The sequence below is a fragment of the Lygodium microphyllum genome, chromosome 5, assembly GCF_053477565.2.
Source record: "Lygodium microphyllum isolate KBCC chromosome 5, Lygodium_microphyllum_v1.1.10, whole genome shotgun sequence".
In the NCBI taxonomy this organism is placed as follows: Eukaryota; Viridiplantae; Streptophyta; class Polypodiopsida; order Schizaeales; family Lygodiaceae; genus Lygodium; species Lygodium microphyllum.
In genome coordinates this window covers 89,982,483-89,994,603 of record NC_141139.1, presented here as the reverse complement: position 1 = coordinate 89,994,603, position 12,121 = coordinate 89,982,483, and positions in this window count along the sequence as shown.

Genomic DNA, 12,121 nt, shown 5'->3' with positions numbered 1-12,121 from the left:
ATGAGGTTGTCAGAGTATCCCACCTCAGAGAACCTCTTGATAAAGAGACTCTTGAGGGTGTTAAAGTCATTACATTCAACACTATCCAAGCTGGTGTACCACATCCATCCTTTATTGCCTAAGCATAGGCCGAAAGCTTGCGAACGATGGGCAACATCCATGAGGCCATTATCCTTGCATACCTGCTCGAACTGCTCTACAAAACTATACGGGTCATTGCTCAGTTGGTACTTGTCTAATTGTTTCGCAACCACAGGGATCCTTGACTAGCTTGTTGAGCCCTGGGTAACTCCTAATGTTGCCAGCAACGATGTTGCTAGTGCTACAATGCTTTGCTTTAATAACGTGTTGTCTATCAGTCGCTTCGTAAGAAGCTCACTCAGCATTAAGTCTAGCTCTAGCTTTCTCTCCCTTTTTGCACTTGGTCATGTTCGCATTTGCTAGGTCTAGCACTTCCCGCATTTCTATGTTCTGCCACAATCTCCTAGCCTGTTGTTGTTGGTTGTATGCTGTTATGCCTTGCATGACTTTCTATGCCAACTTTCTTTCCTCTTCAAGGTTCGTTATGATGTCTTTTGATGGTCTGCCATGGTGGTCTACCTTGGTTTGTGCATCATATGCATTCACCATCCACTAGATTTTGACCGGGAAATCTCCTAGGTCGAGCTCCTTGTTTTCACAGTTTACACTGGGTTCTGCCATGTCTAGGGTTTCAGTTTTGTCGATGAGGTTGATCAGGTCAGGCAACATTGTGCTCCCAATGGTGCATAAGGCCTTTCATGTTGTGTCTATCACTTGGCTCTACCAATGGGGGTTGCTTGATCCCCTATCTAGGTTTGAGTGTCGCCTCTTATTGGTGGGTTTGTTATGTTAGTTAGGTCTAAGTGTGTTCCTTTTTATTGATAGCCAACCCTCAATTTTAGTTCACTCAGTGTGTGCGTGTGTTGCTCTTTTCCATGCATTGTGTGCAATCAGGCTTTCAATTTTTCAAAGTGCATTTTAAGTGTCAAAAATACAGGATAATAAGTGCAGTTTCTATACTCCAATCTAAGTTCTTGACTGAATAGGGCTTTGCACTGAGTCTCACTAGCTACTCTCTCTAGTCTCTAGGATCTGTGCTATGTTGTTCAGCTTGATCAGGGTCAAATGGGGGTCTAGGGTCCGTCTCATAGCTCTAATAGGGACTAAAAGTTTATATGAGTATCAATGATCATGTCTAGTCGTCCAACTGCAATTTCTAGGATCAATTTTGTCTATAAGGCTTTCAGAGCCTTCCTCAATTGTGGGAGGTGTTCTACCTTGCTTGGGATACGCTAGATTTGTCAGTCTCTCTAGTCAAAATTCTGGTCTAATTTGATAGTGTCTGATTCTCAAAGTCAAGTGTCTGATTTTTACTGTCTGATTTCGGAGTATCCAATTCTAGCACGTCCGAGTGCCAAGTGTCCGATTTTGATGAGGTTCAGTTTGTGTCTCTGTTCGAGTGGCCAATGGCCGAGTATCTGAGTCTGAATCTAATGAGTTCGATTGTCCCAATCAGACGGGGTGAATGCTTGATCAGACAAGCGATGGATAATGTGATTTTCATTATCGAACGGACAACGTTCGATTGGACCAATCAAGTTAGTCAGAATGTTTGAATTCTAGGAATCAAACATTCGTGTTCAATTCTGGGAATTACACCCTTGTGTATTGTGTCCGATTCGACCGGCACGCAAACAACGACAACAAAAATTTGAATCGTGGCCACGCCCATAAGCAAGGAGCTCCACAATGCAAGAATGCATACACATGGAGGGTCCTATGTACCTGATATGCATAGAAAACTCCTGTGGTAGCCAATCGGTTTGCCCTAAGCTCCAAGTGTTTCTTAAGCTCTCTCTCTCTCTCTCTCTCTCTCTCTCTCTCTCTCTCTCTCTCTCTCTCTCTCTCTCTCTCTCTCTCTCTCTCTCTCTCTCTCTCTGTACTGCAAAAATTGAAAATGAACCTTCCACCCCCCTTCCTTGGGTCTTAAGCCCTTGTCCTAATGTCCAAGTGATGTCCCATTACTGATCAAGCCTTGTCAATGGAGTGCAAGCCCATTTTTCCCTTGATTTTTTCCTATTTTGGCATGTTTTACAATAAAAACCCTAAAGTTTTTTGCTTCAATTTCTTGCTCCTATCCTACTTTGAATGCAACAAGAATCAAAACACAAATACTAAAATGAGTCCTCCTACACTTTTATACTCATCAAAAACCCAAAATACTTACTTGTGTTGAAGATTAAAAATCCCAAATCTCCTACCTATCTCAAGCACTAGTTTGGGGATGAAACCCTACTTTGACGCTCAAGTTGAGGCGCATAAGTGCTCAAGCTTGAATCTGTTTGTCACGACAACAGAACTGAAATGTAGTGGGAGCTCACGCTCAACCACCAAGACCCATAGGCCACTTATTTCTTCAAGCATTTAAAGTAAGCACAAATGGCTATCTCTCACCTAACTAATGCGCCTTCGATCCTGTGGGGGTGTAGTGAGCTTACCTTGATATCCAAATGAGTAGCCTCCTCCCTTAAGCAAGTTGGTAGCTCCATAATTTGAGATGCAAGATCAAGAAACCTCAAGCCTCTTGCTTTGAGCTCCATCCATCATAGCCGCGCCCAAGCCAAGAGAAGAGAAGAGATGAGAAGAAAAAGAGAGGAGATGATGGAGAGCTTCTTCTCTACGATCCCTCACCCTCCTGCTTTGAGCTCCATCCATCATAGCCGCGCCCAAGACAAGAGAAGAGAAGAGATGAGAAGAAGAAGAGAGGAGATGATGGAGAGCTTCTTCTCCATGATCCCTCACCCTCACTTACTTGCTCCCTCACTCCCTCACACTCCCTCTCTCAAGCACGCACAAGTAAGCAAGGAGAGAAGAAGAAGAGATCACTTTTTCCACACACCAAAGAATGGGCTTTTCATTCACTTTTTGAGTTTATATGCAAAATCCTAAATCCCTTAGGCACCCATCCCTTTTTTTACATGATCGGGCATCTTGCCAAGGTCCTCTTTCTCCATTCCCTTCTAGTTGCCTTATCCCTTTACCCATGTCTGTTTAGACCTTACAACTTGCACAAGAGGGAGCCTGGTGCTCTTATAAAATGAATTACATTGTGCCCCGCACTTTCCTTGCAAGAGCCCTCGAGGTTCTCCCTCATCCTTAAGAGAGCCTTGCTAGAATATTTGGTGCTTTCCCACGTTCTTTCTAAGCACTTTGCTGGAATATTTGGTGCTCTCCCTTGTCCTTGAGAGATCCTTGCTAGAATATTCGGTGCTTTTCCACGTTCTTTTTGAGAACCTTGTTGGAATATTCAATGCTCTCCTTCATCCTTGAGAGCACCTTGCTAGAATCTTCAATGCTTTCCTTCATCTTTGAGAGCACCTTGCTAGAATATTCAGTGGTCTCCCACGTTTTTTCTAAGCTTGCCTTCTCCTCCACTTTTCTTGCCTGGGCAAAATGAGCTTCTTCATTCACTTTTTGACTTGGGCTACCTCGGTCTTTCTTTGCTTCCTCTTGGCTCCGTGATTCTTGTCCGTGACATGTCTTGTAACATTTTAACATCTGGAACTTCCCATTCTTCTTGGATACTACCACGATGGGTGAGACCCATTCACTATTGGCCATTGGATAGATGAACTTAGCTTCTAATAACTTAAGTAATTTTGCTTTCACTAGGGCTTAGTAGTTTTCAGGTGATGTTCATCATATGCATCCACAAAAGTTAATTGCTTTTCACCTTCCACTTCACAATGAAGATCTCATGGACTGCTTTTGGTGGGTATAGATTGGGTATAGATCCCGACTCCTTCAAGGGAGTGACCTCCTTGTTGGATGCTCCATTGGAAGTGGCTTTTTTCTACCATGGGGATTCGGCTAGCTTTTTGGGATGCTGAAATGCTATCATGGCTATTTTGGATTTTGTTTGAGAGTTAGTTACCTCTTGACTCAAGGACTCATCTTCTGACGATGCATCTAGGAATGTCACATAATAGGAACCATCTAAGTTCTCTTTAGGCTACAAAAGTGGTACTTCTTTTGGCAAGGTGCATCATCGTCATCCTTTCTTAAGAAGGGTAAAATAGGGCGACAAGAGCCATTGCTAAAGGAAGGATTATTTTGCTTAATCCATTTCTTATAGTTCTTTTGCATATAATGAGATCCATTCACTAGTGCAAAGGGTACAATAGTCATTCTACCCCATAGCATGGGATCTTTCACTTCTGTAGCCTCTAGGACTTCTAGTGGGGGTAAAGGCACCTCCGCCTAGCTGCCCATGTATTACTACACTGACAGTACTCGCCACCACACACTGCAGGTGGCGAGTGCTCATCATCGTCACTTTATTCTTTATTCTTTTAGTGACAATTTGAATAAAGGAAGGCCCTGTCACACATTGTGACTATTGGAGTTTCCATTTGGTCTCTCTCTCTCTTTCTTACTCTTGCTCTCCCGCCATAGCTCTTCCAAGCAAGCTTCGATCCTTCTCCTTTCAAAACTGGTATTAGAGCTGGTCCTTTGTATGCAAATCTATCCCACCTGGATCAAAGGGAACATGCCCACTAGGGTCAAATGAAAACTCATCTGCTAACTCATAAGATTGATTCTACTCAAGATCCTCATCATGATCTTCAAATTTAGCTTGTGCACCCATAGTTGGTTCTTTAATGACTTCCTTATCAACATCCTCAAGCATTATCAAGTTATAGTTCTTGGCCTTGGCATTCTTGTAAGTGTAGTTAGATGCATGATCAATCATATACTTTTCATCATACTTGAAACATAGACAACCACCGTATCTATGTTCCATTCCACATTGAGGTCAAGCTTATGGAATGTGGCAACTCAAAGGTGATGTAACCATTGTAGATTGCATTGACACGAGGTATGGGAGTTCTTCTCTCGCTCAGTTTTCAGCTCACAAGTTCACAGTAGGGTTTGAGCTTGTGGAAGCCGTTGGAGAGCTTGGTTGCTTACTTAGCTTGATTTGTGGCCTTCCTTGGTCCCTTAGGGACCCCCCCCCCCCACCACTTGTAACCTTTGTAGCAGCCTCCTAGCCCCATATCTATAGCTGATGCAATCACACCATATCGACATACATTTTTTCCAGCATGACAGAGATCTACAACAACTCCCCACCCACTTGGCACTTGTTTATGGTCTATTGAGACCCCCCCCCCCCCCGGCAGTTGATATTGAGCTTGGGCACTTCCACATGACTTGGGGCTTTGATCTTGAGCTCCTCTTGGCTGTATAAATAGCAACATGTTTGATTTCAACTTGTCCTAAACATTTACAATAGCCTCCAGCTCATTTACTGTATCAGGCACTTGGTTATGGCTTGTTGAAGCCTCTCGACACTTGGCTTTGGGTTTCGGCACTGATATTTACGGTTGGAATTGAGATCGGAGCTGATTTAGCTCAGTCATGGACTATTTGAATAGTCCCAAGACTGTCATAATTAGGGCAGCACACCCTGTCATTGATCTTTACAAGTACATGTGATGGTCATTTGATGCCTGATTATCTCCGAATGTTAGGGAATCCATGCCTATGGTTTGCCTATCAATTTGAGCTTGGTTTGAGCACTAATTTGCTCAGCTTAGAGAGGTTATTTACTACTAGAATATTCAGGGCTGAAGCTCACTTTCCCTGTCATTGATCTTTTCAGGTACATGTGATGGTCATTTGGTGCCCGATTATCCCCGGATGATGCCTATATGTAAGGGAATGTATGCCTATGGTTTTCCTATCGATTTGAGCTTGGTTTGAGCATTGATTTGCTCAATTTACAAAGATTATTTTCTGCTAGAATATTCATGGCTGAAGCTCATTTGCTTATGTTTGGATATGCCTATTGGATTCGGGCTATGTCATCTTGGATGTATACATTGATGTAGTGACTCTCGAGGATCGACATAGAGCTTGGATTTGCTCTTGGATCATTGGTTGAGCTTAGCTCTCTTCACATAGAATTTGGATCTCCACCTTTGATGTACTTATGGCATGTACTTTGCTTATGTCTGACCAGTCTTAACATGCTTGGCCTATGCCACTACTGCATGCCCATTACATTGTTTGGAGTTGGATGCTATTGAGCCTTGCTTTGGCTTGAAATTTGATTGCTCGGAGCTTACTTTAGCTATTCCTTGCCTTACCAAAGTTACATTTTGGATGTACTTGATGTCTATGGATGCTATGTACGGATACTACACGCCTATATGCTCATGAGGTCTTATTGATGCTTGATCTTGGATCCTCTGGAACTAGTGCTATCGTATGCCCTTGTTGAGCTTCTTTGCTTGATATTTACAATTTTTGTGCCAATGGGAGTGTCTTGATACTCTTGACAGACATTAGCAGGTGTTTTATGCTACTTGAGCATTCAGATACTTGAGATTGGGATCTTCGCCTCGATGTTGCATGGTTGATATGCCATGGTCCTCACAGATGTATTTGGGCTAATTTAGGCTTTGCACTTCTTGAGCATACACCTATTTGTGTCAGGTCTTGCAAGTGTTGCATACACTCTGCCCTATTACACAAGGGGTGTGCCAGCTTACTAACAGATTCATTTGACATGCTTAGGTGTTTGCTCAATGTCCGTATGACTGTCACATGCTAATTTATGCCCGCTTGATGCTGGTTATGCTTTGACAATCAATGGTTGACTTGGTGTGTTCATTTTGCCTACAATTTTCTCTCATTGTACCTGGCTATAATTTATTACAAAAAGTAGTTATGCATGGATAGATGTGGAATTTTCATGTTGAATCATCCTGATTTTATGTACTTTTGATGGTACTTAGTGGGCAGCATCATTAGCTATCAGTTCGTGGTCATTTTGCCTTGGCTTTGGTGGTATTTTGGTTGTTTACAACAGAAAACAACAAGCAATTTTGAACTATCTGCACCATTTTGGACTACAATATGGCATCTTCTTCCACTGACAGTGCTATCAATCTTCAACATCATTAAGCTTGATGGTACAAATTATGCCTATTAGAAGAGCCAAGTTTGGTAGGTATTGGTGCAAAAATCTCAGATCAAGCCACTAAGGATGCATGGCGAGCAGTTTGAAACTATGACTAATGACGAATGGGATGAGCTTGATGAGTTATGTAAGTCCACCCTCATCTTGTCTCTCACTGAATAGGTGCATTACAATGTGGTTAAGGAAGCACAGAGTGCTTGGCAACTTTGGAATAAAATTAAGAACCTCTATGACAAGAAAAGTCCAGTAAGTCAGATGCATTGGCTGAAGCAGCTTATGGACCTACACATGAAGGAGAATATGGCAATGTCTACTCATTTGAGCAATTTCATGCTATTCTTAAGAACTTGACTTTGCAGGGCATTACCTTTAATGATGAAATTACTCCATTGATTTTGCTTGGGACTCTGAGTGAGTCATGGGATGTATTCCACATTGCCTTATGTACTCGTGCCACTATTCTGAACTTGCCTGATGTAGAGAGTGCTCTTTTGCAGGAAGAGATCAATCGTAAGAACTTGGATGCCTCTCATGTGTTGCATGCTTTGACTATTAGAGGTAGAGATGGTAATGGAAAGAATAGCCATGGGAATGGTCATGGCGAAGACTCAGAGAAGTCTAGGTCTAAGTCGCGTGGTAAGTCGCGCAGCAAGTCTCATGGAAGAAATGCTAATGTGACATGTCATCATTGCGGCAAGAAGGGTCATATACGCCCACAATGTCATGAGTTGCGCAATTAGAAGCACAAAGAGAAGGGGAAAGACAAAGTACATGAAAAGTCCTCTGATTGCAGCATTATGCCTATGAAATCCAATGTGAAAATCGAGGAGATAAATGTCATGCAAACTGATGACTCCAATGGGGAGTACATACTTTCAGCTAGTTCTTGTGATGCTATGTATGTGTAGTGCTGGCTTTTGGATTCTGGTGCTTTATTTCATGTTATACCATGCCGTGAGTGGTTTCACTCCTACCGCACTGTCTCTGGTTCAGTTCGCTTGGGTGATGACATGTCACTTGCTATTGTTGGCATTGGGGAGGTACGGTTGCAATTCTCTACTAGTAGTACTTTTTTGTTACAGGATGTACGTCATGTATCTACGCTTACACGTAGTCTTATATCTGCAAGGCAGCTTGATGATGCTAGGTTTCATGTCTCTTTTGGGGATTCTCCCTGGAAGATCACCCATGGCAAACTTGTGCTTGATGGAGGTGCCAAGGCTGGCAGTCTCTATCCTCTTATAGTTGATGGGTCCTCTATTGACTATGTTTTGTCAGTGGGTTCCATTTCACATGTATCTCTTTGGCATGCCCATTTGGGCCATATGTCCTTGAAGGGAATGAAAATGGTTTCTGGTTTGCAGTACTTACCACCCCTTGACTATGCATGTTTTGATTCATGTGAGCATTGTCTTTATGGCAGACAGACTAGAAATACGCATAAGAACCTACCACTCATGAGTGAGCCCTTGGCATTGGTACATTCAGATGTCTATGGCCCCATGCCCTATCAATCTATGGGTGGTGGAAAGTATTTTGTGATGTTTATTGATGATTTTTTACGTAAAGTCTCTGGGCTTATCCCATTAAGCTTAAGTCATATGTCTTGGCTGTGTTTCAGAAATGGCTTGTATAGACTAGGCATAGACTGAAATGCCTTAGGACTCACAATGGGGGAAAATGTGTGTCACGTGCCTTTGAGCAACTATGTGATGAGAGGGGTATTAAGCGTCAGTTGACCACCCCCTATACCCCACCCCATTGGTTGAGCGGATGAATAGAACCATCCAGGAGCATGTACGCAATATGCTTAGCCATGCAAGCCTACCACAGAGCTTTTGGGCTGAGGCAGTCAGTACACCTGTGCATGTCATCAATAGATCACCTTCCAGTGGTTTGGATTTCCAGGTTTGAGAGGAGGTATGAATTGGGAAACCTCTGTCTTATGCACATCTACGTGTCTTTGGATGTGAGGAATTCTGCCATGTGCCCAAGGACAAGAGGACTAAGTTGGATCCTAAGAGTGTCAAATGCATTTTCCTTGGCTATGGAGATGCAGGTGAGATGGGTTACTGCCTCTGGGATCCGCATGCGTGGAAAGTCATCCGCAGCCATGATGTAGTGTTCCATGAAGACAAGATGCATAGGCAGCCTGAGAAGGTGGTAGATATATGTAGGGTTATATTCCAGGAGGAGCCATGTGCTCTTGCACAGCCAATTGGGCAGCCTGTAACAGCAATTGGTACACATGACCAGGGTGTTGGACAGGATGCTAGACATGCAATAGAGCTTGCAGTGAGATGGTCTACTAGAGCTAAACGTCCACTTGATCGATTTGAGCCCTTGATGCATTATGTCTTGGTTATAGATACAGGAGAGTCTCTCGCCTATGATGAGGCTATGCGCAGGGGTGACAGTCACTCCTGGGAGAGGGCTATGTAGTCTGAGATGGACTCCTTGCATAAGAATATGACTTGGGATTTGGTTGCATTACCTAATGGCAAGAAGGCTTTGCCATGCAATGGGTGTACAAGCTGAAAAGTACCCCTGGGCACCCCAAGCCGGTTACAAGGCAAGACTTGTTGCTAAGGGTTTTAAACAGGAGCATGGAGTTGACTTTGATGAAGTATTTTCTCTTGTGGTCAAGATGACCACCTTCGCTTAGTTTTGGTCTTAGTCGCGAAACTTGACTTGGACATGTATCAAATGGATGTCAAGACTGCATTCTTGCATGGGGATTTGCATGATGAGATATACATAGAGCAGCCTAAGGGCTTTGCAGAACCTGGCAGGGAGCACCTAGTGTGCAAGTTGAAGAAAAGTTTTTATGGCTTGAAGCAAGTACCTAGGGAGTGGTATCATAAGTTTGATGCCTTTATGTAGTCATAGGGCTATAGCAGGAGTGCTATGCATCCGTGTCTTTACACGAAGAAAGCCCATGATGGCTTATTGCTTATTTTCATACTTTATGTGGATGATATGCTAATAGTAGGGAAAGCTCGTGATATGCTCTTAAATCTCAGCTAAAGAAGAGCTTTGAGATGAAGGATTTGGGACAGGCCTCTCACATTCTTGGTATGCGCATTAAGCGCGACAAGCATCAGGGACTACTCTACCTCTCACAGAGGGAGTACATTCATAAAGTCCTTGAGTGTTTTCGCATGCAGGACATGAAGCCTATTGGCTATCCATTACCTTCTCATGTGAAGGTCTCACAGGCTGATTGTCCATAAATAGATGAGTAGAGGACCGAGATGGCCAAGATCCCTTATGCATCGGCCGTGGGCAGTTTGATGTATGGCATGATAGCCACTCGTCCAGATATTGCCTTTACAATTGGTGTTGTGGCACACTATATGGCTACACCTGGCAAGAAACATTGGGATGTCGTAAAGGGTATCATGAGATACTTGAAGGGCACAATAGATATGTGTATTTGCTATGGCAACCAGGATACAAGAGTTGTGGAGTACACAGACTCCGATTATGCAGGACATGCAGATAGTAGGAAGTCCACTTCTGGCTATGTATTCACCTATGCTAGAGGTGATTTCTCTTGGATGTCTTGAACCTCGACTTGAAACATCCTTGGAGCCACCTTCCATCATGATACCCATCATAGAGATAGAAGAATTCCATGATTACACCAATACAAACGGGGCAAAAAAGCTCAAGATGTCCAATAAACTGAATAGATCACCCGGAAGTAGTAGAGGGACATATGAAATAATGATTAAGGCCTGAAAACCCCCATTCCAAAAGTAATAGATCACCCACTTGACATTTTTCAACATCCAAAAGAAAAATAAGGAAACCCTAAGGAGAGTTTGAGGAAGTACCAGGAAAGGCATAGGCTAGATATTGAGGAAACCTCCAATTTCAAGGTGTATGAGGAGCAAAGATTCAGGAACCCCCTTCTCCTACAAAGTATGCAAGTACTCATTAGCACAAGGAAAAAGTTTGGATAGAAAGTGGCTCAACTAGCAAAACCTATAAGGCTTTCACAAATCCTATCACCTTCAAAGAACCAAAAGTAGTTGCCTTAAAAAGAAGCCCAAGGATGTGTGATCAAGGTAACCGAAGTGGTGCTATCCCATTCTAGAAGCTAATGAGCAAGCCTTGATTGCCTTCTTATGCTCACATCCTAATGAGTGAGCTAATCCACTATATCATCCCTATCCTCCAAGATATAGTACTTGCTATAATAAAGGAGAATGGGAGGTTTAACTTCCCCAAGATTCCAAATGTAGGAGCCCTTGAAGTTGACAAGATACATCTATCCTAGCCCCTTGACCTACTATTAGTTTGTACAAAGGTTCTACTGACTTGACTTGTCATTCACCACCAACTATAACTATATGCAACTAAGGATGCTCTTGTGGTATCCAATTACACCTTATGACGATGGACTCCCATATTTATTATTTGATTATGAATGAAGGGATTGACCATGTGACAATGACTTGATTGTACCACCAAGCATCGTTGCTACCATCTTTATATGTAGTTATTCTTGAGGATACAATGGATAGAAGATTCACCATGTGTACCCACCCCTTATTCCTAGACTCCTCCATTATACTTTGAAATGCTTTCAAGGAATATCTATTAAGAAAAAAATTTCTCCAAAGAGCATTCTATCCTCTCCCCACGCCATAGCTGTCACCTTTTTAACCAAAAAATGAGAAAAATGAAAGATAAGGATAAAGATAAAATAGAAGACAGAAAAAGCTCCACTCTAGGTAGAGGCACCCACATGTACTCTACACCTAAGAGTCCTGAAGATTAAATGTGCATGATGCCTTTGGTCAATTAGCTCCATTTCTAACCCTATAGCCCACTTTCCCCCTATTGCTGCAACCTTAGGGCACATCAAGGGCATCCTTGACTTTTTCTTTGGATCTTCACGTGTGGAAAAACATTATAGGCTTACTTGAAATTCAACCCATATTTACTAGCATAAGCACTTCACATTACATAGTAAAGTAGTTACACCCCCAAGGAGTGCATGCTAATTGCAAGTATAATAAAGAACATAAAGATGATCCAATAACATTAATGGCCACATGTTCTCTATTCCTCTCATCCTTCACCTCCTCTACAATAAAAACA